The sequence below is a fragment of the Ranitomeya imitator genome, chromosome 2 (assembly GCF_032444005.1).
Source record: "Ranitomeya imitator isolate aRanImi1 chromosome 2, aRanImi1.pri, whole genome shotgun sequence".
Lineage (NCBI taxonomy): Eukaryota > Metazoa > Chordata > Amphibia > Anura > Dendrobatidae > Ranitomeya > Ranitomeya imitator.
The window spans coordinates 818,001,022-818,016,380 of NC_091283.1; the positions used below are offsets into that span (position 1 = coordinate 818,001,022).

At 44.3% G+C, this 15,359-nt stretch overlaps 1 protein-coding gene across 2 annotated transcripts in view; it reads right to left on the reverse strand.

Annotated features, from left to right (window-relative positions):
* MGMT (O-6-methylguanine-DNA methyltransferase) overlaps nt 1-15,359 on the reverse strand; it is a 545,121-nt gene that overhangs the window by 525,529 nt on the left and 4,233 nt on the right. Inside the window, exon 2 of one of the 2 annotated variants that reach the window (XM_069753943.1) lies at nt 8,077-8,126. The gene's annotated coding sequence lies outside the window, so the exon portion shown is untranslated. The remainder of the gene's footprint in view (nt 1-8,076; nt 8,127-15,359) is intronic. The other variant, XM_069753944.1, reaches the window with a different exon arrangement.

The window sequence follows — 15,359 nt, forward strand, 5'->3', positions numbered from 1 at the left end:
ATTTGGTATTATTGTCTTCATTTAACTTGTCTTAAATGAAAAAAAAACACAAAAAGAATTGTCCTAAAGCCAAATTGGATATAATTCCACACCAAACATAAAAAAGGGGGCGGACAAAAGTATTGGAACCCTTCGAAAAATCATGTGATGCTTCTCTAATTTGTGTAATTAACAGCACCTGTAACTTACCTGTGGCACCTAACAGGTGTTGGCAATAACTAAATCACTCTTGCAGCCAGTTGATATGGATTAAAGTTGACTCAACCTCTGTCCTGTGTCCTTGTGTGTACCACATTGAGCATGGAGAAAAGAAAGAAGACCAAAGAACTGTCTGAGGACTTAAGAAACCAAACTGTGAGGAAGCATGAGGAATCTCAAGGCTACAAGTCCATCTCCAAAGACCTGAATGTTCCTTTATCTACCGTGCGCAGTGTCATCAAGAAGTTTAATGCCCATGGCACTGTGGCTAACCTCCCTAGATGTGGATGGAAAAGAAAAATTGACAAGAGATTTCAACGCAAGATTGTGCGGATGTTGGATAAAGAACCTCGATTAACATCCAAACAAGTTCAAGCTGCCCTGCAGTCCGAGGATACAACAGTGTCAACCCATACTATCCGTCGGCATCTGAATGAAAAGGGACTGTATGGTAGGAGACCCAGGAAGACCCCACTTCTTACCCCGAGACATAAAAAAGCCAGGCTGGAGTTTGCCAAAACTTATCTGAAAAAGCCTAAAATGTTTTGGAAGACTGTTCTCTGGTCAGATGAGACAAAAGTAGAGCTTTTTGGGCAAAGGCATCAACATAGAGTTTACAGGAGAAAATAAGAGGCATTCAAAGAAAAGAACACGGTCCCTACAGTCAAACATGGCGGAGGTTCCCTGATGTTTTGGGGTTGCTTTGCTGCTTCTGGCACTGGACTGCTTGACCGTGTGCATGGCATTATGAAGTCTGAAGACTACCAACAAATTTTGCAGCAGAATGTAGGGCCCAGTGTGAGAAAGCTGTGTCTCCCTCAGAGGTCATGGGTCTTCCAGCAGGACAATGACCCAAAACACACTTCAAAAAGCACTAGAAAATGGTTTGAGAGAAAGCACTGGAGACTTCTAAGGTGGCCAGCAATGAGTCCAGACCTGAATCCCATAGAACACCTGTGGAGAGATCTAGAAATGGCAGTTTGGAGAAGGCACCCTTCAAATATCAGGGACCTGGAGCAGTTTGCCAAAGAAGAATGGTCTAAAATTCCAGCAGAGCATTGTAAGAAACTCATTGATGGTTACTGGAAGCGGTTGGTCGCAGTTATTTTGGCTAAAGGTTTTGCAACCAAGTATTAGGCTGAGGGTGCCAATACTTTTGTCTGGCCCATTTTTTGGAGTTTTGTGTGAAATGATCAATGTTTTGGTGATGCGCCCTCTGCTGGATGTCCTCATATGAACTTGAGCCTGGGAACTTTTCAGAATATTTTCCCAGGCTCGAGTTCATACGAGGACATCCAGCAGAGGGCGCATCACCGCAACTCGAGGCAACTACAGGTCATTCACCTACATTCCATTCATTCGCCGGGTCAGACGCCTCTCACCCAGCCAAACCCAGATCTCACCCTTTGCACTGGCGAGGGGTAGTACCCCGAAACAGTGTCTACAAATCAAGATTCTGGTTTTAGCTTTTATCCTACATCATGTGACAAGGCTTGTTAGAGAGCCAATATTGACTTTTATGATTGCTACTTCCTATGGGTGCCGCAGGAGTTCTAGTCCTCTTCCTCTCTGAACAGGCAATCTGCATATTTCCCACAAAAGCATTGCAAAGCTTTAACCCCTTCCCGACCCATGACGCCACGTAGGCGTCATGAAAGTCGGTGCCATTCCGACCCATGACGCCTATGCGGCGTCATGGAAAGATCGCGTCCCTGCAGATCGGGTGAAAGGGTTAACTCCCATTTCACCCGATCTGCAGGGACAGGGGGAGTGGTAGTTTAGCCCAGGGGGGGTGGCTTCACCCCCTCGTGGCTACGATCGCTCTGATTGGCTGTTGAAAGTGAAACTGCCAATCAGAGCGATTTGTAATATTTCACCCATTATAACGGGTGAAATATTACAATCCAGCCATGGCCGATGCTGAAATATCATCGGCCATGGCTGGAAATACTAGTGTGCCCCCACCACACCCCACCGATCGCCGCCCCAAGCCACCGATCTGGCCGGTACACTGCTCCGGCTCCCCTCCGTCCAGTGCTCCGCTCCCCCCCGTGCTCGTGCCCGCTCCCCCCGTGCTCCAATCACCCCCCCGTGCTCCAATCACCCCCCCTGCACTCCGATCCACCCCCCCCGGTGCTCCGTTCCACCCCCCCGTGCTCCATTCCAGCCCCCCCGTGCTCCGTTCCACGCCCCCCGCGCTCCGTTCCACCCCTCCCGCGCTCCGATTCCCCCCCCCGTGCTCCGATCCCCCCCCCCGTGGTCCCCCCCCACCCTATCATACTTACCGATCCAGCCGTGGTCCCGTCCGTCTTCTCCCGGGCGCCGCCATCTTCCAAAATGGCGGGCGCATGCGCAGTGCGCCCGCCGAATCTGCCGGCCGGCAGATTCGTTCCAAAGTGCATTTTGATCACTGAGATATAATCTATCTCAGTGATCAAAATAAAAAAAATAATAAATTACCCCCTCCCCTTTGTCACCCCCATAGGTAGGGACAATAAAAAAATAAAGAATTTTTTTTTTTTCCACTGTTAGAATAGGGTTAGGGTTAGGGGTAGGGTTAGGGTTAGGGGTAGGGTTAGGGTTAGGGGTAGGGTTAGGGTTAGGGGTAGGGTTAGGGGTAGGGCTAGGGGTAGGGTTAGGGGTAGGGTTAGGGGTAGGGTTAGGGTTAGGGTTAGGGCTAGGGTTAGGGTTAGGAATGTGCACACGTATTCTGGTCCTCTGCGGATTTTTCCGCTGCGGATTTGATAAATCCGTAGTGCTAAACCGCTGCAGATTTATGGCGGATTTACCGCGTTTTTTTCTGCGCATTTCACTGCGGTTTTACAATTGCGATTTTCTATTGGAGCAGTTGTAAAACCGCTGCGGAATCCGCACAAAGAAGTGACATGCTGCGGAATGTAAACCGCTGCGTTTCCGTGCAGTTTTTCCGCAGCATGTGTACAGCGATTTTTGTTTCCCATAGGTTTACATTTAACTGTACACTCATGGGAAACTGCTGCGGATCCGCAGCGTTTTCCGCAGCGTGTGCACATACCTTTAGAATTAGGCTATGTGCACACGGTGCGGATTTGGCTGCGGATTCGCAGCAGTGTTCCATCAGGTTTACAGTACCATGTAAACATATGAAAAACCAAATCCGCTGTGCCCATGGTGCAGAAAATACCACGCGGAAACGCTGCGTTGTATTTTCCGCAGCATGTCAATTCTTTGTGCGGATTCCGCAGCGTTTTACACCTGTTCCTCAATAGGAATCCGCAGGTGAAATCCGCACAAAAAACACTGGAAATCCGCGGAAAATCCGCAGGTAAAACACAGTGCCTTTTACCCGCAGATTTTTCAAAAATGGTGCGGAAATATCTCACACGAATCCGCAACGTGGGCACATAGCCTTAGGGTTAGGGTTGGAATTAGGGTTGTGGTTAGGGTTAGGGGTGTGTTGGGGTTAGGGTTGTGGTTAGGGGTGTGTTGCGGTTAGGGTTGTGATTAGGGTTATGGCTACAGTTGGGATTAGGGTTAGGGGTGTGTTGGGGTTAGTGTTGGAGGTAGAATTGAGGGGTTACCACTGTTTAGGCACATCAGGGGTCTCCAAACGCAACATGGCGCCACCATTGATTCCAGCCAATCTCGTATTCAAAAAGTCAAATGGTGCTCCCTCACTTCCGAGCCCTGACGTGTGCCCAAACAGTGGTTTACCCCCACATATGGGGTACCAGCATACTCAGGACAAACTGCGCAACAATTACTGGGGTCCAATTTCTCCTGTTACCCTTGTGAATCTAAAAAAATGCTTGCTAAAACATAATTTTTGAGGAAAGAAAAATGATTTTTTATTTTCACGGCTCTGCGTTGTAAACGTCTGTGAAGCACTTGGGGGTTCAAAGTGCTCACCACATATCTAGATAAGTTCCTTGGGGGGTCTAGTTTCTAAAATGGGGTCACTTGTGGGGGGTTTCTACTGTTTAGGCACACCAGGGGCTCTGCAAACGCAACGTGACACCCGCAGACCATTCCATCAAAGTCTGCATTTCAAAAGTCACTACTTCCCTTCTGAGCCCCGACGTGTGCCCAAACAGTGGTTTACCCCCACATATGGGGTATCAGCGTACTCAGGAGAAACTGGACAACAACTTTTGGGGTCCAATTTCTCCTGTAACCCTTGGGAAAATAAAAAATTCTGGGCTAAATAATTATTTTTGAGGAAAGAAAACGTATTTATTATTTTCACGGCTCTGCATTATAAACTTCTATGAAGCACTTGGGGGTTCAAAGTGCTCACCACACATCTAGATAAGTTCCTTTCAGGGTCTAGTTTCCAAAATGGGGTCACTTGTGGGGGGTTTCTACTGTTTAGGCACATCAGGGGCTCTGCAAACGCAACGTGACGCCCGCAGAGCATTCCATCAAAGTCTGCATTTCAAAACGTCACTACTTCAATTCCAAGCCCCGGCATGTGCCCAAACAGTAGTTTACCCCCACATATGGGGTATCACCGTACTCAGGAGAAACTGGACAACAAATATTGGGGTCAAATTTCTCCTGTTACCCTTGGGAAAATTAAAAAATTCTGGGCTAAATAATTATTTTTGAGGAAAGAAAACGTATTTATTATTTTCACGGCTCTGCATTATAAACTTCTATGAAGCACTTGGGGGTTCAAAGTGCTCACCACACATCTAGATAAGTTCCTTTGGGGGTCTAGTTTCCAAAATGGGGTCACTTGTGGGGGGTTTCTACTGTTAAGCCACATCAGGGGCTCTGCAAACGCAACGTGACGCCCACAGAGCATTCCATCAAAGTCTGCATTTCAAAACGTCACTACTTCACTTCCGAGCCCCGGCATGTGCCCAAACAGTGATTTACCCCCACATATGGGGTATCAGCGTACTCAGGAGAAACTGGACAACAACTTTTGGGGTCAATTTCTCCTGTTACCCTTGGGAAAATAAAAAATTGCAAGCTAAAAGATCATTTTTGAGAAAATAATTTTTTTTTTTATTTTCATGGCTCTGCGTTATAAACTTCTGTGAAGCACTTGGGGGTTCAAAGTCCTCACCACACATCTAGATTAGTTCCTTTGGGGGTCTAGTTTCTAAAATGGTGTCATTTCTGGGGGATCTCCAATGTTTAGGCACACAGGGGCTCTCCAAACGTGACATGGTGTCCGCTAATGATTGGAGCTAATTTTCCATTTAAAAAGCCAAATGGCGTGCCATCCCTTCCGAGCCCTGCCGTGTGCCCAAACAGTGGTTTACCCCCACATATGGGGTATCAGCGTACTCAGGACAAACTGGACAACAATATTTGGGGTCCAATTTCTCCTATTATCCTTGGCAAAATAGGAAATTCCAGGCTAAAAAATCATTTTTGAGGAAAGAAAAATTATTTTTTATTTTCATGGCTCTGCGTTATAAACTTCTGTGAAGCACCTGGGGGTTTAAAGTGCTCAATATGCATCTAGATAAGTTCCTTGGGGGGTCTAGTTTCCAAAATGGGGTCACTTGTGGGGGAGCTCCAATGTTTAGGCACACATGGGCTCTCCAAACGCGACATGGTGTCCGCTAACAATTGGAGCTAATTTTCCATTCAAAAAGTCAAATGGCACGCCTTCTCTTCCGAGCCCTGCCGAGTGCCCAAACAGTGGTTTACCCCCACATATGAGGTATCGGCGTACTCGGGAGAAATTGCCCAACAAATTTTATGATCCATTTTATCCTACTGCCCATGTGAAAATTAGAAAATTGAGGCGAAAAGAATTTTTTTGTGAAAAAAATTACTTTTTCATTTTTACAGATCAATTTGTGAAGCACCTGAGGGTTTAAAGTGCTCACTAGGCATCTAAATTAGTTCCTTGGGGGGTCTAGTTTCCAAAATGGGGTCACTTGTGGGGGAGCGCCAATGTTTAGGCACACAGGAGCTATCCAAACGCGACATGGTGTCCGCTAACGATGGAAATAATTTTTCATTCAAAAAGTCAAATGGCGCTCCTTCCCTTCCGAGCCTTACCATGTGCCCAAACAGTGGTTTACCTCCACATGTGAGGTATTGGTGTACTCAGGAGAAATTGCCCAACACATTTTAGGATCCATTTTATCCTGTTGCCCATGTGAAAATGAAAAAATTGAGGCTAAAAGAATTTTTTTGTGAAAAAAAAGTACTTTTTCATTTTTACGGATCAATTTGTGAAGCACCTGGGGGTTCAAAGTGCTCACTATGCATCTAGATAAGTTCCTTGGGGCGTCTAGTTTCCAAAATGGGGTCACTTGTGGGGGAGCTCCAATTTTTAGGCACACGGGGGCTCTCCAAACGTGACATGGTGTCCGCTAAAGAGTGGAGCCAATTTTTGATTCAAAAAGTCAAATGGCGCTCCTTCCCTTCCAAGCCCTGCCGTGCGCCAAAACAGTGGTTTACCCCCACATATGAGGTATCAGCGTACTCAGGACAAATTGGACAACAACGTTCGTGGTTCAGTTTCTCCTTTTACCATTGGGAAAATAAAAAAATTGTTGCTAAAAGATAATTTTTGTGACTAAAAAGTTAAATGTTCATTTTTTCCTTCCATGTTGCTTCTGCTGCTGTGAAGCACCTGAAGGGTTAATAAACTTCTTGAATGTGGTTTTGAGTACCTTGAGGGGTGCAGTTTTTAGAATGGTGTCACTTTTGGGTATTTTCAGCCATATAGACCCCTCAAACTGACTTCAAATGTGAGGTGGTCCCTAAAAAAAATGGTTTTGTAAATTTCGTTGTAAAAATGACAAATCGCTGGTCGAATTTTAACCCTTATAACTTCCTAACAAAAAAAAATTTTGTTTCCAAAATTGTGCTGATGTAAAGTAAACATGTGGGAAATGTTATTTATTAACTATTTTGTGTCACATATCTCTCTGGTTTAACAGAATAAAAATTCAAAATGTGAAAATTGCGAAATTTTCAAAATTTTCGCCAAATTTCCGTGTTTATCACAAATAAATGCAGAATTTATTGACCTAAATTTACCACTAACATGAAGCCCAATATGTCACGAAAAAACAATCTCAGAACCGCTAGGATCCGTTGAAGCGTTCCTGAGTTATTACCTCATAAAGGGACACTGGTCAGAATTGCAAAAAACGGCAAGGTCTTTAAGGTCAAAATAGGCTGGGTCTTGAAGGGGTTAAAGTCTCCTCATCTTGGCATATCAGGCTTGACATATCACTCTCTTCGAGGAGAATCGCTACCCCTTGGACCACCATACCAGTAAATGCACAACAAGAATACAAGCACCTGATCAAATCCCATTGAAATCAAGTGTGTTCTTGGCAGTTTGGGTCCTCCTGACGCTAGATCCGCAGCAGCATCATGGCTTCTTTTATACACAGTTGCATAAATTGTCATACTGCGGATGTGACATTTGCAGCATCGGTCAATTTATGATGTGGATTTTCTCCACGGCGTTTGTAAAGTATCATCGACGATGCAGCAAATATTCTGTCCTGATTTTCATTGCAGGTGTGAACATGCTCCAAGCGTCTACCCTGCAGTCCCGTCGTTCTAGGAAGATCAAGACGGATGGCGTCCATGGTGGAGAGCAGCTCAATCTGTGCAGGTACCAAACATGGTGGCATCGGCGGCTGCGGCTTTTCGAAACAGCTCTTTAATATACGGAATTTTTTCTATACTTGAAAAAGACAGATCCATAGTAAGAAGAAAAAAAAAGGAATAGTGATGCCTATTACCGGCCATGTCAGACTGAGTACAATTTACACAGCAGCATCAATCATGTCAAGTGGGGACTTAACACCAACCGCTGGACGCCGGGGAATACCAAATCTCGTTACGTGAACTCTCTTGTAAAGCATTTACAGTGCACCTGCGGGGGGCGACGAGCCCGCTGAAACTTACTTTTAGTACAGGTCCAGCAGCCGCTCTTGTAGTCAATGACGAAGCTCTGCCTACGAAAAAAAAAGGGGGGGAAAAAAAGTGCAAATGATAAATACTGTCAGCGAACGATAAGCCCAAATGTCATATACGGAGCATGTCAATGTTATCACCGCCGCCGCCACGTATATATAATGTGCTGCATGAGAAAAATGGGCTCTGGGCTTCAGAGCATAATATCACGGGCTAGGAGATTTCTCTCTAAATATATTTTTCCTAGAGCAAAAACAGGAATTTCAGGGTTCAGCGGGTCATCTATCATCTGTAATGAGTCATAATCAACAGATGAAGCTCGCTGAAGTCCCCGCTCATCGCGGAGCAGCAGAACTTTGATCTGCGGATAACGATCTACTGTAAGACATAATGGAGCCTGTAAAAACATGGCATATAAATAAACAGCGCCTTAATGCTGCAGATAATCAGAGTGCCAGCCTTTCACACAAGTGCCGGCATTTTTCTCTTTACAGGGGAAGATCAGATCTATGATCTCCACTTCCCCATATATTATCCATCAAGTCCTTTAATATAGTATTTTTTTTTTTTTGTATTTTTGAAGAACGGAATATGGAAGCATTTTTTTTTATACTGAAATCTCCTAAAATCTCCTGAAATCTCCTAGTTTTGGGCACCGGTGCTCAGGAAGGATATAATGGAACTAGAGAGAGTACAAAGGAGGGCAACAAAATTAATAAAGGGGATGGGAGAACTACAATACCCAGATAGATTAGCGAAATTAGGATTATTTAGTCTAGAAAAAAGACGACTGAGGGGCGATCTAATAACCATGTATAAGTATATAAGGGGACAATACAAATATCTCGCTGAGGATCTGTTTATACCAAGGAAGGTGACGGGCACAAGGGGGCATTCTTTGCGTCTGGAGGAGAGAAGGTTTTTCCACCAACATAGAAGAGGATTCTTTACTGTTAGGGCAGTGAGAATCTGGAATTGCTTGCCTGAGGAGGTGGTGATGGCGAACTCAGTCGAGGGGTTCAAGAGAGGCCTGGATGTCTTCCTGGAGCAGAACAATATTGTATCATACAATTATTAGGTTCTGTAGAAGGACGTAGATCTGGGTATTTATTATGATGGAATATAGGCTGAACTGGATGGACAAATGTCTTTTTTCGGCCTTACTAACTATGTTACTATGTTACTATGTAACGTTTAGTTTTTAATTAAATTTAATATTGCCTGTTATCAGCCACCTAAGCAATAGCAAAAGACTCCTTGATATTTCCTACGAAAGGACTGAAAGTCCGCTACCGCAGGCATCACTGCCGGGAAAAAGGCACTCTGCTTCCCTCAGCTGCCCCCCAGAGCGGAGGCACTTATGCGCTCATGTCATGACGAGGCATTTTATAGCCTCAGGATCGGAAAGAGGTTGGACCCCACCAATCCACAAGTGATCACCTATCCTGTGATAGGTGATGGCTTCACAGGTTAGGTATAACCCCTTAAGGGGCTGTCCAGTCCAACATTTGAAGAAATTACTGTAGAGGTAAAAATGTACCTCACAATAAATAAAGCCCCCACCACATTGGTACGCATGCTCCCCGCAGGCGTTTATTTTCCTGGAGCGATGACATGTCATATATCCACATGAACCACTGAAGCTGATCACAGGTGTCCATGTTCTCCTTGCAGTACATGAAGAAATCATTATCGAGACGGCGGTCACATGGATATATAGCATGGCATTGCTCCAGGACAAAAGAGACGGTCAGGAAGTCCCACTGGAATTTTAATAGGTGAGCGATGGCAGTTTTTTAAATTGGAATATTTGGCGCAGTTATTATACTTTCTTCAACTGCCAAACAACCCTTTTAGACGTAGACAATTGCCACGGATGGGTGGTAAAAGTTCTGAACAAAAACAAAAACTAGAGTACTGTAAAGTTGTTGGTTGACATACATTTTGAAAACAACCAACCTCAACCCGGCGAATTCTCCCTACACCGTGCTTAGGGAAAGACCTGTCAATCATTGGGAGACCGTTCAGTCATTGGGACTGGGGCACGTAGAAGTCGTTGGGGATCGTCTTTGGACTAGTCCTTCGAGACTCACAGTCCCCGGCCAACTTTACAAAGCAAGTTTTCTCTAAAACAACGCAGCATTTTAGAGTAGCACATACAGCAGTTCAGTAACTCAGCCCGTGTCCAATTTATCCTGCTAGTGATTTAGGCAGCATGAATCAGATAATCCGTACTTTCAAGTAACTTTTCGGAACAAGCAATACGGTCAGTGCATGAGGAATAGCTGCATTTCTAGCCATTATATGACTTGTATCCTGCATTTTCATCTCTTTATTCCTTGTCAGGCTCTATTTTTAATTTGAAATCTTCTCTGACCTGGTGGTGTTGAACTAGCTGTTGTGATGTCTCCAATACAACCACATACAGACGGGAAGGGTTCCTACTCTTTATTTCGTCATTCATTTTTTAGCACACAGAAAGAAGCAGCAGCAGTAAGAAGGACATTACTGAGCAACAGTGATCAGTGTACATATTAATCCAGCTTTGGGGTGAGGTAAAAGACTTGTTATAAAGCTCAGCACGATCTTTCTGTGTCTCCCACTGCCTGTTTCCTCACTCTGCTCCTTTCTCCTCCTCCCCTCTCTATAGAGTATAATGGACTGTGTCATATGACACTTTATCATAGTAGCAGTCAATCTTGTCTGAGCAAAATGGATTTGAGGGGAAAGGTAGCATAATGTATAGAATGTGTTTTGTGGGATATTAAGAGCTCAAATTTAAGAAAAGGAAAGGTTGGACAAATCTGTATGAATGAGAGTTGCCCAATTGGGACACAAGTTTTAAGTAAATCACTAAAAAGGGGTTTTCTGGTTTCAGAAAACCAGGTTTCCCCCAACAATAGTTTGTTTTAAGAAAATAGTGCTTTATATGCAGCATTGAGTCTTCGCCGTCTGTTTCTGTGTGAATGTCTGATTGACAGTGCTGCAGACAATTAGTGAACTCTGCAGATTGTGCCGTCAACTCGGGCAGAATTGCTGAGCTCAGCTATGGACCCATCCGAATCCAGTTTTCTGGAGGGTTTAGGCATAAGACCCGACAGGACCCACGAACGTGAAGATAAATGCAATATGAATGCACCCTAACAGACCCGGGGAGCAGAGGCGCAGTCTCAGGGGAGGGTTTTTAAAACAAACTCTGGCCGGGGAACAGAGGTTTTCGAAAACCACTTCAAGAGAAATGCAAATAAAATGTCTCTTAAATACTAACTCATAGAGAACGTAAATCGGTACGCGGTGCGTAGGAGTGGAACTCGCCACGTGCGTCATTAGGATGTATGAACGCGAGCAGGTATAAACCTTTGCTACCTAGGAAGCGGCTGGAGATTCTGTTCACGTTATGCTTGCTTCATACCTCCTCAGAGACTGTATGCAAATAATATAAAGTGCCCACATTTCATACCCCATTAGTTTATCAACATTTCCACATCAACTACGGGGCAGCGCCGTCGAGTCAGTGCTTTCATATTCCTGCTGACCTGATATGCAAGCCTAAATGCATGAGTGGCAAAATAACCCTTTCAAAGGCGCCGCCGCATGGAAAAGAAGCAGTGAAGGATGCATGAATCTGTCATACAGCCGATGCTTAAGCCTGATTTCTGTCACTGGAACATAATGTATCACGCCGAGCATCAGGACGCAACATTCCCGGGTTTGAGATGATCAATGAAGATGGGTGGGAGCAAACAGCAGCTGCTCCTCAACTACAAAGAGACCCGAGTGATCAGAAAAGTAATTAAATGTAACAGATGAACAGATAAAACAATAGAAATATACATAGGTGGTTTATTAATACTGCGAAAAGATTCTAATGGGAATCATTTTGTAAAAACGGAATTGTGTTTGTTTGTTATTGAGGCTTAGATACCAACGGATCATTTGGGAATATTGTACCCAGGAGGGAAGATTAATTGTGTGCATAACCTCATATATTTATACAGACATAATAGGAAAAAAATAGGGGTTACCGTATATACAATTCCAAACCATACTAAGGACACTTTAATGTGAAGTTTCTGGGGTGAGAGGGTGCGGTGGGTCAAAGCTGCCCGCATTTTCCACCAAATTCTGAGCAAATCCAGGAAAATCATCTAAAAATACATATGGTTTGCCTGTAATCAGCTCTGCAAACACCACAATCTTAGGTTATATTCACACGTTGCGTTTTTGCAGCATTTTTTAATGCAAATTTTAAACTTCATTTTACCAGCAAAGTCTATGAGATTTCAGAAATCTCATCCTTTTTATTTATTTATTTTTTAAATCAACTCCAAGTTTTGGCTACAAAACTTTCCAATGTTTTTTTAATCATGAGCATTATTTTTTTTTTTAACTCCAAAACTCTGCAGCCACGTTATTTTAAAGAAATGGTCTTCACCTTGTCACTCACCGGATGTTCCAATACTACAACTACCGGCATGCTAAGACCACCAATGACTGTTTTGCCACTGTGGGACAGCCTCAGGTTGGACACCACAGCTCTGAAGGGTTATTGCATTCCCATTATTAAAAGTTATTAGTATCTAAAAGATAGGTGATATATTGGGGATCCGTTCTGAAGAAGCATTTTGAGAACCCTGATCTCAAGATCAGTGGTGGTCCCTGTGCTCAGACTCCTATACTGGGGATCCATTCTGAAGAAGCATTTCAGAGCCCTGATCTCAAGATCAGTGGTGGTGGTCCCTGTGCTCCGACTCCTATACTGGGGATCTGTTCTGAAGAAGCATTTCAGAGCCCTGATCTCAAGATCAGTGGTGGTCCCTGTGCTCCGACCCCTATACTGGGGATCTGTTCTGAAGAAGCATTTCAGAGCCCTGATCTCAAGATCAGTGGTGGTGGTTCCTGTGCTCCGACTCCTATACTGGGGATCTGTTCTGAAGAAGCATTTCAGAGCCCTGATCTCAAGATCAGTGGTGGTCCCTGTGCTCCGACTCCTATACTGGGGATCTGTTCTGAAGAAGCATTTCAGAGCCCTGATCTCAAGATCAGTGGTGGTCCCTGTGCTCCGACCCCTATACTGGGGATCTGTTCTGAAGAAGCATTTCAGAGCCCTGATCTCAAGATCAGTGGTGGTGGTTCCTGTGCTCCGACTCCTATACTGGGGATCTGTTCTGAAGAAGCATTTCAGAGCCCTGATCTCAAGATCAGTGGTGGTCCCTGTGCTCCGACTCCTATACTGGGGATCTGTTCTGAAGAAGCATTTCAGAGCCCTGATCTCAAGATCAGTGGTGGTCCCTGTGCTCCGACCCCTATACTGGGGATCTGTTCTGAAGAAGCATTTCAGAGCCCTGATCTCAAGATCAGTGGTGGTGGTTCCTGTGCTCCGACTCCTATACTGGGGATCTGTTCTGAAGAAGCATTTCAGAGCCCTGATCTCAAGATCAGTGGTGGTCCCTGTGCTCCGACTCCTATACTGGGGATCTGTTCTGAAGAAGCATTTCAGAGCCCTGATCTCAAGATCAGTGGTGGTGGTTGCTGTGCTCCGACTCCTATACTGGGGATCTGTTCTGAAGAAGCATTTCAGAGCCCTGATCTCAAGATCAGTGGTGGTCCCTGTACTCCGACTCCTATACTGGGGATCTGTTCTGAAGAAACATTTCAGAGCCCTGATCTCAAAATCAGGGTGGTCCCTGTGGTCAGACTCCTATCAATCTGCAAATGATCACCTATCCTTTCTTTTTATCAAGCATTGAATTAATTTTATGTGCTTCTCCAGCGTCTATATTTTGGGAGGTTGGGGACTCAATTTTCCACGGGCCCATTCTGGTGTCTATATTAAAAGAGTTTTCCCAAAAGTCACCTTAATCCAAAGGGTAGGGGACTTACTGATCGCTGAGGGTCCAAACACTAGGACACCCAACGATCTGAAGAATGGGGCTCTATCTCTGTTTGAACTGATAAGAGGTGGAGCATGCACGGCTCCGCTTCATTCATAGTCTACTGTGGGACAGCCAGGTATAACCAGGTATAGCCAAGGACTGTACTCCGCTTTCTCCAGCAGTTCCACAGAGAATGAATGGAGCCGAGGTGCTCAAGCTCGACGTCTGCACCATTCAGATGGGGTTCTGCACAGTCCTACTTGCGAGATCACTGGGGTCCAGTAAGTTATCTCCTTTTCCTAAAGATAGGGTTTTTAGGGATAGCTTTTAGGGTATGTGCACACGTCAGGATTTCTTGCAGAAATTTTCCTGACAAAAACCGGAGATTTCTGCCAGAAATCCGCATGCGTTTTTACCGCGATTTTGACGCGTTCTTGACGCGTTTTTGGTGCGTTTTTCCCCAAATGCATAGAATTGCGCAGAAAATCCGCAAAAATAATGAACATGCTCATTTTTTTACCGCGATTCGTTTTTTCGCGGAAAAAAACGCATTCATGTGCACAAAACATGCAGAATGCATTCTAAATGATAGAATGCATAATGTATGCGTTTTTTATGAGTTTTTATAGAGTTTTTAGAGCGAAAATACGCGAAAAAAACGCGAAAAAACCTGTACGTGTGCACATAGCCTTAAATTGGGAATTTTAGGAACCCTTTCACGTTTTAGGAGTTTTGGTCTGGGGTGGGGTATGAATAAGTTTAGCACTGTAGGGTCTTATCTGAATCCATTCATGGGTACGGTTTACCTGTGAACATGAAAATAAACCTAAACTTACCTAGTTCTACAAAGTTTGTGAATCTTTTCTAAGAACACATTTTTAGGTCGTGTTTCAACGTTGCGTGAATGCTGATTTTTTTTTTTTTTTTTTTTTTTTTATGCAGGTGTCAACACCAAAATCCGCATTTTTTATGCATTTTCCCCTTTTATTTTTGGAGGTTTGATGCAGTTTTTTTTATGTGTTTTTCATTGATTTTTCACTAACATACGCAATGACATTTTTTAAATGCATTTTTTAAGTTATAGTGAAAAAGGCACCGAAAAAAATTTGTACAGTTCAACAGGATATCTGAACATATTGGGCGTGAGTTTTCATGAAGTTGCATCCACTTTGCTTAAACTGTTCAACACAGCAGAAAAGAAAATGCAGCTTTTACGCCAAGTGTGAACATGGCTTTACTGATGGCAGGGCCCTCGCCTGACCACAGACCTTTGCTACGACTTTGCCCCTGCAGAATAGGATCTGTAAAAACCAATGGCCGGGTTAGAATCACTGATACAGAAAACTGCAGCTTCAGCACTGGCACAATAAAACAGAATTGGTATAGTATCTACAGTGC